The sequence below is a fragment of the Oncorhynchus gorbuscha genome, linkage group LG02, assembly GCF_021184085.1.
Source record: "Oncorhynchus gorbuscha isolate QuinsamMale2020 ecotype Even-year linkage group LG02, OgorEven_v1.0, whole genome shotgun sequence".
NCBI lineage: Eukaryota > Metazoa > Chordata > Actinopteri > Salmoniformes > Salmonidae > Oncorhynchus > Oncorhynchus gorbuscha.
Window position 1 is genome coordinate 22198309 of NC_060174.1, and position 12547 is coordinate 22210855.

The 12547-nt window shown below is 41.5% G+C and overlaps 1 protein-coding gene across 6 annotated transcripts in view; it reads left to right on the forward strand.

Moving 5' to 3' along the window:
• The first annotated feature begins 3546 nt into the window (after positions 1 to 3546).
• LOC123999229 (transcriptional repressor p66-alpha-like) overlaps positions 3547 to 12547 on the forward strand; it is a 42168-nt gene continuing 33167 nt past the window's right edge. For all 6 annotated transcript variants that reach the window (XM_046304788.1, XM_046304782.1, XM_046304824.1 and 3 more), the window contains exon 1: positions 3547 to 3692. The gene's annotated coding sequence lies outside the window, so the exon portion shown is untranslated. The remainder of the gene's footprint in view (positions 3693 to 12547) is intronic.

A 12547-nucleotide genomic window follows, 5' to 3' on the forward strand; every position in this document is an offset into this window, starting at 1 on the left:
AGACTACCAGGGCCTCCAGAACAAACTTCAGACTCTGACCAGTTAGTACAGGGCCTTGCAGACAAATAACAAAGCCTTGAAGTCCATGTGCAAGAGCCTTTACTCTGACCACCAATTTCGGATCTTCGAACACAATTCTGTCCTCTCACAGTAGCAGCCCCTCCGATCAGAGCTTCAGGAGCAGCAACAGGAGCACTGCAGGGTGGCTGCAGCCCTCTCAGAGGACTACCAGAACCTGGAGAACGTGCTACAGACAGCTGACAGAGTGCTGAGCCAAATAAATAACAGTGACATTGGTTTACAAGGATACTATGGGAGGATGCTGGGAGACTGTGCTAAAAAGTATTATTGCCCCACTAAGGAAGAGGAGGAAACGCAGGCCGGGTCTAGGGCAGAGGCATCTTTGTTCCAGGGTACTCTGCAGCTGCTGGACCACAAAGAGAATAACAAAGAAAGAGGCAGCCAAAGATATATGACCACTCACACTACTTGTACCAAAGACACTGGGCCAAAGGAACCCGAACTGTTTGGCCCCACTGAGGAACAGGAGGAAAGAATGCCTGGAGGAAGCACAAGTTGTCCTTGCTGAAGTCTACTCGGTGGCTGCTGGAACACAAATATAACAACAAAGAGAGTAGCATCCAAACAGATATGACCACCCGCAATAATTTATTTTAATGTAAGGATTGTTGTGGTTAACAGCGTGGTTTACTTTGTATGGATGGTATTTTCCTTATGCATTGAGTTTACTAATATGAATCCACTATGAATAATACAATTGCTGTTGCTAGCCAATTCCTGAGGATTTTCACAACTAGTCATTATTTTGTAGCATAACTTTTGAATTCAATAGTAATATAAGATTTGAATTTCTTATCCACCAAGTGCAGTTATTTCATGGACCACATCTCAAACATTTTTTTCATTACCACAGTTGGAAACAACAAATATATGGACACAAAGTTTGAGTGCTTGCCATATTCTATTCAATACATGTGTTTTTAAATGATTACACAGTTTTTAAATTATTTTTGGATAGCAGTCTGAATAAACATGGTATTTGCAATCAAAGTGTTATGGAATGTTTGTCAGTAAGTGTACTTAGTGTTTATTAGAAGTGAGTTCTATATTGAGTTCATCATGACTTTTCCCACTACCGTGTTCCCATTGGGCACACACTGGTTGAATCAATGTTGTTTCCTCGCCATTTCAATGAAATTACGTTGAACCAACGTTGAGTAGACGTTGAATTGACGTCTCTGCTCAGTGGGTTGTGATAAATATGCAGTACTTTTATATAGCCTACATACATTTATATTATAGAGATACATTGACTTAACTCCTTATTCACACAGTAGTCATCTATATTCATATTGTACTGTGCAGTTACTTAGGAATAATTTCCTTTATAGTTATCATTACATCACTTTCATAAAATAAATTGTCCCCAACTAACTACACAGTACAATACATGGGCCCATAAAGACAAGACATCATGTATCTTGTGGGTCCAACATGAGATTCAGAGTTGAGTTATTTTGGGGAGAGTATCATTCAGGCACAGGACAGAGGAGGATACCTTGTAAAACTACTCTTTCCCTTTGACTGCTGTGTCTGATTTGTCGATCTCGTTTAATGTTCCTTATTCAGGGGAATGCTGAATCACTCCTGATGGTGAATTACTGCAGGGATAAATACCGACCTAATGGTCAGCCAGTAATGGTCACATGACAGTCTTTGTTACCAGTCAGCCATGCAGATGTCATGGCTGTCTTTCCTTTGATATATGACTTGCACACTCAACAAGTTTACAACAATTTCTGTTCACCCCAGAAAATGCAATCTATTTATACGAATCAGCCTCTCAATTTGTACGTAATTTTAGAAAGTAATATGTTGTTAGATTTTTAGGTATGTTCATAAATGTTTTTGGGCAATGATGCTTGTTTGGTGATCAGTGTCAGCATAAACAGTTCTGAAAGGAGACGCTTCCTGCCAAATAGTGAGTCCTGTTGATCGTGACAGGGAGGGGTATTTCCTTGTTTTGCTCCTTTACTTCAGTGGGGATTAAGTTGATAGTGCCTTGTTGCTTTAAGCCAGTGTCACACATTGTGCCGACATTGATATGACACATCTTCTTTTTGTGTACTGGTTTGAAGCTATAAAGCACTATTTCTCAATTTTCTCTAAAGAACAGGTTTCTGACACTTCACACATCGCTTGACATTTGGCCCCAATTAAAATGGAGTGTGCAGAGTGCATAGGTACGGTTTAATTGCTCCTGTTTGTTGAGGTTGTTTTCCCACACTGATCCATCCACGGAAGGGAATGTCACCAACTCCTTTAGAAGAGGATGCCAACCGTATGCCACCGGAATTCTTATGAACTACTTCTGAGATCACACTACAAATTTGGTCTCGAGAATGCAGTGGCCAGACAAGGGCACTGATTTTGTGTGCCCTTAGCTTTTTTGGATCAAACCTGAGAGTTCAGGCATAAGACACACTTTTGGCCAATGTATATGCTTGCATGTTTGAATTCATAACTGATTAAATTAATGAGGGCACCAAGGTTAGTTAATTCGAAGACACTTCTACCGGCCCAGGTGATCAGTATTAGGTCTGGTTCACTTCAGATTGGAATTAGGTTCACAGCATTACTTAGTCAGGGGGATAGTATTGATATCACTGCAGTGTGATTGTGATATTGATAAGGGTCAATAATAGTGATATTCAGGGGTTTAATTGGTGGAATTTACCCCAAAATTGGATCCTTTTATTCAGCCCCCAGTTCCCACTTCTGTTACTTGTCTCTGATTCCGTAGTCTCTCTCTCTCTCTCTTGTTCTCTCCCTGTCTCTCTCTTGCAATAACTGACATGTCTGCACTGAGATACTGTTCAAAGATCCTCATGCCCCCAAAGACATGATCAGGAGAATTATTGAGATTGGTCCAGACTCATTGAAAGACAGTGGAGACATCATATAGTACATTCATACATCTGGTATGTTACACGTTGGTACCAATATTGTGTTTGTTTGTTGTTGTTGTTTACTGTTGTATGGACTGTGAATGAAAGAGCTGTCCATGGTTGTTTTAGGGAGGATTCAAAGCACTGAATTGTCAAGTGCCATCATGACAATATGAGAAATATTTACACATCATTAACCGTTTCCATTGACTAGCTATAGCACTAGATTTTGACATTTTTTGTAAAAAATAAATAAATGCTCTGTTAGTTTCATGGAGAGACAGTAATTTACATTTTTTAGGACATTAATTCATGTTAGACATTGATAATTGATGAATTGACATTTGATTACAGCACTGGTGTGAGGTAGGTAGAATGATGGAAAGTATTCCTGTGGTGGTTGTGGGGCAAAGCATTGTAATGATGAGACAGGCTACTGAAAACTGGACATTTGAAATGTATTTTTACACACATGATATACTCAGTGGCACTAATGTAATCGGACTCGGTTGCCACCTTGTGTGACCACATGCGCATGCTTAGTGATGTGACGCTGTATGTATGAGAGTGAAGCTCATTATTTGGCAACCGGAGTGGCAGCGGGCAGGGTTGAAGAGGGGATCCCCGGGATCGTTTTTTTTTTTTTTTTCTTTCTTCATCGAATTACAGGAGTAAATAGTCTGTCAAAACAAGTGAAAAGCGTTACAGCGACACCTCTTATCCGTAAGTTAAGATATCATTTCAATTGATGGGTTAAAGTAGTATTGATTTTGAATTTAATTAAACAGACGAAGTTAAACTTATTTCCAGTCGTTAACGTAATTATATATCCTTACCTAACTGGCTAACTGCTGTGAGTGCTAGCCTAGGTAATGGTTTGTGTGTGTCTCTCGCTAGCTGTAATTAGCTAGCCACTGCAAAGTCAGAACAAACCGTTTCAAAAGTCAAAGAATGCATGTAAACTTGTACCGGTTGATGTTCTAAAAGTCGGATACAAGTATTTTCTTTACAACATGCATTAAACTAGTCCAAAAACAACAAATTGGTTTCGACTCTCAAAAATGGGATATCTTTATTATTTTTGTGACTGAATCCCGGAGTGGCTGTCTGTCTGTACATGCGAGTGTCCGAGCGAGTTCGTTAGCTAGCCAGCCTGCTTACTTTAGCTTGTCATGAGTGGGAATTTGGTGAATCCCACCATTTACTGTTTTATATACACGAAATATTATACATTTTAAGAATACATGTAACCCAAACACGATCAGGACGTTTTTAATTGTGTTCCCCGTAATATGAATAAAGTGTCAGCTATGCTAACTTGCGACGCTATCTCACGACCTGGCTTTAGTTAGCTATGTTGTTAGCGAGTTGGAACATCGATTTGGTTGGACTGTGGTGGGAGACAGGTTGTTGTTGTTGTAATTAAAATGTTCTTTTTTCTTCACTGTATCACAGTACAACAAAGGATATTCAATAGTTGTATATTTGTTATCAGAAGCCGGCATTCTCGCAGAATTGCGTGAACACGTTTTTATTTTGATGTGTAGTTGAATGTTCTCTCATTCATTAAGTGTGTGTATGAATATGTACTGTTTTTTTATTTTACATTTACATTTAAGTCATTTAGCAGACGCTCTTATCCAGAGCGACTTACAAATTTTTATGGTGGACGATGTGCGCGCCACATTCAGTATGACAAGCAAGCAGTTATTATGGTTCTGTGTCATGATTAAAGTACTCATTTGGGTAGTTCCATGTCATTTCAGCAAGCCACGACACCCACCATCTCAGAATGTTCTGACATCGTTTCTGTAGTAAAAAAACCCGATACGATTAGCATACCTGCAACATTATTTTGTTGAAATATAATTTGATCTCTGGATTCATATAAATAATATTATAGTCGTAAACATCCCATTTGGATCAAACTGTTTTCTAACAATTAGTAAAACATGATGAATCCAAAGAAATGGTCAAAAGCCACACACATACGCCCCCACCTCAACATGTATATAGCAGGCCTGGAATTTCGTGATTTTAGGGGCAAGGACATTTAGTCTTCAAGAGGTGCCCATCTGCCACGGCACCAACATCTGCTAGGGCACCAAGGCCATTAACCCAAATATACATATTGGCTATGCATATTGGCTACAGCCCATGCAGTCCAAACTGATGCTGACATAAGGGAGGCACCTGAAAATGTAGCCAAACTTTAATGAGACGTTTTATTACATATACTGAACAAAAATCTAAACTCAACATGCAATAATTAAAATGATTTTATTGAGTTACCGTTCATATAAGGAAATCAGTCAATTGAAATAAATGAATTAGGCCCTAATCTATGCATTTCACATGACTGGGCAGGTGCCACTTGGGAGCCAGGCCCAGCCAATCAGAATGCGTTTCTCCCCACAAAAGGGCTTTATTACGGACAGAAATACTCCCCAGTTTCAACAGATGTCCGGGTGACTGGTTTCAGATGATCCCGCAGGTGAAGAAGGTGGATGTGAAGTTCCTGGGCTGGTGTGGTTACACGTGGTCTTCAGTTGCGAGGCCGGTTGGACGTATTGGCAAATTATCTAAAATGACATTGGTGGCTTATGGTAGAGAAATTAACATTCAATTCTCTGGCAATAGCTCTGGTGGACATTCCTGCAGTCAACATGCCGATTGCATGCTACCTCAACTTGAGACATCTGTGGCATTGTGTTGTGTGAAAAAACTGCACATTTTAGGGGCCTTTTGTTGTTCTCAGCACAAGGTGAATCTGTGTAATGATCATGCTGTTTAATCAGATCCTTGATATGCCACACCTGTCAGGGGGATGGATTATCTTGGAAAAGGAGAAATGCTCACTAGCAGGGATGTAAACAAATTTGGTTACAATTTGAGCAAAATAAGATTTTTGTGCATATGGAACATTTCTGGGATCTGGACAATTGTAATGTAGGATCATTATTAATATCTAAAGGCTTGGTTTTGTCCACATATTTGAGGCATGTCCATTCCAATAGGAGACTTAAGGCCAGTGCCTTTTGCGCACTGCAACGTCACCCACCTTGCAATCTGAGCGGAGGCAGTCAACATTTTGAAACTATTGAACCATAAATGTAATTGCTTAAAATCTGGATGTGGAAGGTCTTGCCATGTTCCAACCATAGGAATGTTAAGGAGATTATTTTAGAAACACTACTTCATATGCCATTGAAACCAGTATTTCTCTCATGTTCTCAACTGTCTTTCATTGTCCGGCAGCCAAAGACACAACCTAGTCATATTTCCAACCCATGCTTGTTGTTGCGTCTTTAGATTTTCCCTCTTACATTTCTGAAGGATATTTTCATTTGTTATGTGAAACCGCTCGCATTTGCAGTCCACTTTTGAGAAAGAGAAAAAAAAATCACCTGATAGCCGGAACAGCATCATCTAGTGGTCATAACCTGGTAATATCAGGATGTAGGACGTAAACCGAACAAATCCATATTTATGGAATATTGGCAAGCTAACAAGTAATTTCTCTGAACAGGGGGAGAAAATTCCACCAAATTTGAGTGGGAATACATTGCATAGGATGAAGAAACAATACTCAGAGCCACAGCTCCATACTAAACTCAGCAAAAAAGAAAAGTCCTCTCACTGTCAACTGCGTTTATTGTCAGCAAACTTAACATGTGTAAATATTTGTATGAACATAATATTCAACAACTGAGATGAACTGAACAAGTTCCACAGATATGTGACTAACAAATGGAATAATGTGTCCCTGAACAAAGGGGGGGGGATCAAAATCAAAAGTAACAGCCAGTATCTGGTGTGGTAACCAGCTGCATTAAGCACTGCAGTGCATGTCTTCGTGGACTACACCAGATTTGCCAGTTCTTGCTGTGAGATGTTCCCCCACTCTTCCACCAAGGCACCTGCAAGTTCCCAGACATTTCTGGGGGGGAATGGCCCTAGCCCGCACCCTCTGATCCAACAGGCGTGCTCAATGGGATTGAGATCCGGGCTCTTCGCTGGCCATGGCAGAACTCTGATGTTTCTGTCTTGCAGGAAATCACGCACAGAACGAGCACTATGGCTGGTGGCATTGTCATGCTGGAGGGTCATGTCAGGAGGAGCCTGCAGGAAGGGTACCACATGAGGGACACAGCGTTGAGATTGCCTGCAATGACAACAAGCTCAGTCCGAGGATGCTGTGACATGACGGACCCTCCACCTCCAAATCAATCCCGCTCCAGAATGCAGGCCCCAATGTAATGCTCATTCCTTCGACGATAAATGCAAATCCGACCATCACCCCTGGTGAGACAAAATCGCGACTCGTCCGTGAAGAGCACTTTTTGCCAGTCCTGTCTGGTTCAGCTACGGTGGGTTTGTGCCCATAGGCGGCGTTGTTGCTGGTGAAGACTGGCGAGGACCTGCCTTACAACAGGCCTACAAGCCCTCAGTCCAGCCTCTCTCAGCCTATTGCGGACAGTCTGAGCACTGATTTTTTTTAAATTTGATTTATTTCACCTTTATTTAACCAGGTAGGCTAGTTGTGAACAAGTTCTCATTTGCAACTGCGACCTGGCCAAAATAAAGCATAGCAGTGTGAACAGACAACACAGAGTTACACATGGAGGAAACAATTAACAAGTCAATAACACAGTAGAAAAAAATGGGCAGTCTATATACAATGTGTGCAAAAGGCATGAGGAGGTAGGCGAATAATACAATTTTGCAGATTAACACTGGAGTGATAAATGATCAGATGGTCATGTACAGGTAGAGATATTGGTGTGCAAAAGAGCAGAAAAGTAAATAAATAAAAAAGTATAAAAACAGTATGGGAATGAGGTAGGTGAAAATGGGTGGGCTATTTACCAATAGACTATGTACAGCTGCAGCGATCGGTTAGCTGCTCGGATAGCTGATGTTTGAAGTTGGTGAGGGAGATAAAAGTCTCCAACTTCAGCGATTTTTGCAGTTCGTTCCAGTCACAGGCAGCAGAGTACTAGAACGAAAGGCGGCCAAATGAGGTGTTGGAGCGCGTGCTACGGATGGGTGTTGCCATCGTGACCAGTGAACTGAGATAAGGCGGAGCTTTACCTAGCATGGACTTGTAGATGACCTGGAGCCAGTGGGTCTGGCGACGAATATGTAGTGAGGGCCAGCCGGATTGTGAATGATTTTGAGGCAGCTAAAACATGGATTGTGTATGTGTGCCATTCAGAGGGTGAATGGGGAAGACAAAATATTTTAGTGCCTTTGAACGGGGTATGGTAGTAAGTGACAGGCGCACCAGTTTACCCCAAAAACTGCAAGGCTTGCTGGGTTTTTCATGCTCAACAGATGCCTCATACGGGTGATTTACTTTCATTATAAGCCAGTGTGTCTGTCGTAATTCAAGTGACCACAAAGTAACAGTTCCTGTTGCAGTGTAACTGTAAATAGTTTTGTAGTGACATTAAAAAGGGACTTTCTCCATTGTATTGTCACCAGATGGGCTTACTTTTTCTCATAAGATTGATGCTCTATGGACACTCGACCTTGTTAGGTCATTTTACCTCGTATGAGAGGTTAGTATGTAGTAGAGGTCGACCCATTATGATTTTTCAACAATATATATACACATACACACAACTCTGAAGTGACAATGATACTGAAGATTCTGCTTAGGAGACAAATACTCTCAACTGTTTGAATAAAAATAGAGTTTAAGTTACCTGTGATGAATGTTGAAAACAAAAACCGTAATTTCTATATGCAGGAAATCCGATTTTAATAATGGACATGGTAAGAATTGACTACCAAAGTGCGATTCATAATTCCCATGACACCTTAATATTTTGACAAATGTTACCTTATCCTAGTGAGATTTACACGGTATCAAAACGCCGAGGCGGTTTAAGCCTGCACGTAACACAGACCTTATTTGAAGTAGATCAAGACATTCTCTATTGAAGACATGAATGGTAAAATAACGAATGAATCACTTTCAAGTTCAGCTGCAAGTTATTACAGGAGTTATAACGCATCGACTATTTCTCTCTAAACCATATACCTTTGACTATTACGAGCCTGCTGCTGCCTACCACCCCTCAGTCAGACTGTTCTATCAAATATCAAATCATATACTTAACTATAATAAACACACAGATATACAAGCCTTAGGTCAAATCCGGAAACTATCACCTTGAAAACAACTCGCTGTTGGCTGGGCTCCCTGCCTGTGCCATTAAACCCCTACAACTCATCCAGAACGCCGCAGCCCGTCTAGTGTTCAACCTTCCCAAGTTCTCTCACGTCACCCCGCTCCTCCGCTCTCTCCACTGGCTTCCAGTTGAAGCTCGCATCCGCTACAAGACCATGGTGCTTGCCTACGGAGCTGTGAGGGGAACGGCACCTCAGTACCTCCAGGCTCTGATCAGGCCCTACACCCAAATAAGGGCACTGTGTTCATCTACCTCTGGCCTGCTCGTCTCCCTACCACTGAGGAAGTACAGTTCCCGCTCAGCCCAGTCAAAACTGTTCGCTGCTCTGGCTCCCCAATGGTGGAACAAACTCCCTCACGACGCCAGGACAGCGGAGTCAATCACCACCTTCCGGAGACACCTGAAACCCCACCTCTTTAAGGAATACTTAGGATAGGATAAAGTAATCCTTCTCACCCCCCCTTAAAATATTTAGATGCACTATTGTAAAGTGGCTGTTCCACTGGATGTCATAAGGTGAATGCACCAATTTGTAAGTCGCTCTGGATAAGAGCGTCTGCTAAATGACTTAAATGTAATGTAAATGTAACAAAATGTTTATTCTGTTCCGTATTTTATCTAACGGGTGGCATCCACGAGTCTAAAATATTCCTGTTACATTGCACAACCTTCAATGTTCTGTCATAATTACCTAAAATTCTGGCAAATTAGTTCGCAAAGAGCCAGGCGGCTCAAACTGTTGCATATACCCTGACTCTGCGTGCAATGAATACAAAAGAAGTGACACAATTTCACCTGGTTAATATTGCCTGCTAACCTGGATTTATTTTAGCTAAATATGCAGATTTAAAAATAAATATTTATGTATTGATTTTAAGGCATTGATGTTTATGGTTAAGTACACATTGGAGCAATGACCGTCGTTGATTGATTGTTTTTAATAAGATAAGTTTAATGCTAGCTAGCAACTTACCTTGGCTTACTGCATTCTCGTAACAGGCAGGCTCCTCGTGAGGCAAGTGGTTAGAGCATTGGACTAGTTAACTGTAAGGTTGCCAGAATGGATCCCCCTAGCTGACAAGGCAATAATCTGTCGTTCTGCCTCGTTCCTAGGCCGTCATTGAAAATAAGTGTGTTCTTAACTGACTTGCATAGTTAAATAAAGGTGCAAAAATAAATAAAATAAAAATCGGCAAAATTGGCGCACAAAAATACCGATTTCCGATTGTTATGAAAACTTGAAATCGGCCCTAATTAATCGGCCATTCTGATTAATCGGTCGCCCTCTAGTATGTAGTGGTTATTACTAAAGGCCTAGTATGTTCATCCATTGTTGAAAGCTTACAGAATGCATGGGATAGATTTTTATTTATTTGTTTGGTGCTCCATTTCAGCCCCGCAGAGAGCAAGCTGTACCTGTGATTTCCCAGAGAGATGTCAGACCCTCCTCAGCTGATTGATGACTGGAGATTCACTGATAAAGGGGCGCCTCTGTAATAATACAATTTTCAGCTCTGCGTCGGTCACTTGTAATGCTCCTCAATTTAGGGCTAATTATATGTCTGGCTGATATATTATTATAATAGCAAAACAGCAGGGCACCTTCAAGGACAGCAGTGGGAAATGGAACCGATTGATTGTTAAACAGGTCGTAGCATGGTCGTCTTGAGCAATGAGGTTATAAGGGAATGGGAGACAACTATGGATTGGCTGCCGGTAAGATAAACAGATGGGAGATAGAGGGCTGGTGTCCTCTCTGCTGTGATCACTGGCCAAGGAAGTGTACAGCGTCATCGAGTGGTTAACAGGACATGCAGGAGGGCCAGCCACGCATGGTCTGAGTCAACCAGTCACAAGCTTTGGTTTCCTTGAGACCAGCTTCCTGACACTGTAGGGATGTAGTCATGGAGTATGGGTTTTTGGGGCCTTACGGGGGCTTCCGATTCATGTACTACTACTAGGCTATAGCCTACTAGCAGCAGGGCCAGTGCAGGTATTCAAGTCAGGGTGTGTCGTATGAGGTAGAACCAACCTATAGATGCACATGCTCATATTATCTTTAGAAGAGACTTCATTAGCAAATTTGATGTGCATGTTACGACTAGAGCTCCAGGGAGGGAGCAAATGACAATGTCCCTATGATATGTCACATAATGTGGCCCTGTTTAATGATTCCTAAACATTTTTCAGAGGGCAACACATCAGGTTGTCTCTATTGGGATCTGTCCTGTGGTGGTATTGTGCACATTTCTAGGCTATGCCTTGTCTATCCATATGTTTCTTTTCTTTGTATTGAGAGAATAGGCCTACTATAGGACATTAGCTGTGTTGGTCACCAGATCTCACCAACCCTCAGGCCCTAGGCTATTCTGAGAGGTGCGGGAGGAATCTCATGTCTGTACTCTTTATGTTTACCCTGTTGGACTTCATATTGACTCAACTGTGTGTACCAAGTCTACCGTTTCCTCATGTCAGAAACAGAACAGCTCTACCACTTGAGGAACGCTGTGTTTGTGCTGGATTCAGCCTAAGCCTAGTAACCCAGAAAAGGTTAGAACTTCGGTGATCAGGTGCGTGGATGATCAATATAAATGTGAACGCTGACCAATGAGCCTTAGTTTTAGGAAGAAGAGAGCACCCCACTTTGAGTCCGTCACAATAGCATCTTTCTCTCCTTGACTCCTCTGGACTGGTTTGACAGGTGAAGGCAACAAGACAGAATTCTACCAAGAAATTGCTTTCAGTTGACCTATAATTTCAGATCCTGGATGGCAGAGGAAGTTTGTTTTATTTTTAAACGTACTCTTTTGAGTCATTGACGACTGAGTTGTGTACTTAGTACAGGCCATCATCTTCAACATGGCAACTCATTGCCCAAGGGGTCAACAGGCAGCTCAATTCAAGCATGGTTCCTCATTGTGTAGATTCACAAATGAGAGGCTCCACTCTTTCAAAATGAAGCTGTGAAGCTCATCAGACATTTGGGGTTGGCTCTGGTATTCCATAGGGAAATCACCACCTGTTAACCAGGTAGGTAGGCCATATAGCTTATTCAAGAATGATGTGCTTGTGTCTACTGGTGTCCTATATATTTGAGTCGTGACTTTTTATGAGAACCATAGGACTTATCCTGTCTGCACCAACTTATCATTGTGTCCTCTATTTTCACATGATTAATGCATTGAGTTGACTAGCGGACAGATGTTTGCGACATCATAAAAATATAAACTCATGGAAACTGTTACAAAATGTGATCACACTCCTCCTTCTCTGGAATGCCTCAGAACATTCTCAATTACTCCAGGTTTAGCAAGAGTCGTGGATGAAGAAGCAAGGGCTCTGGCATTGCTACATTTTTCCAGTTCTTCTCCTAACAAT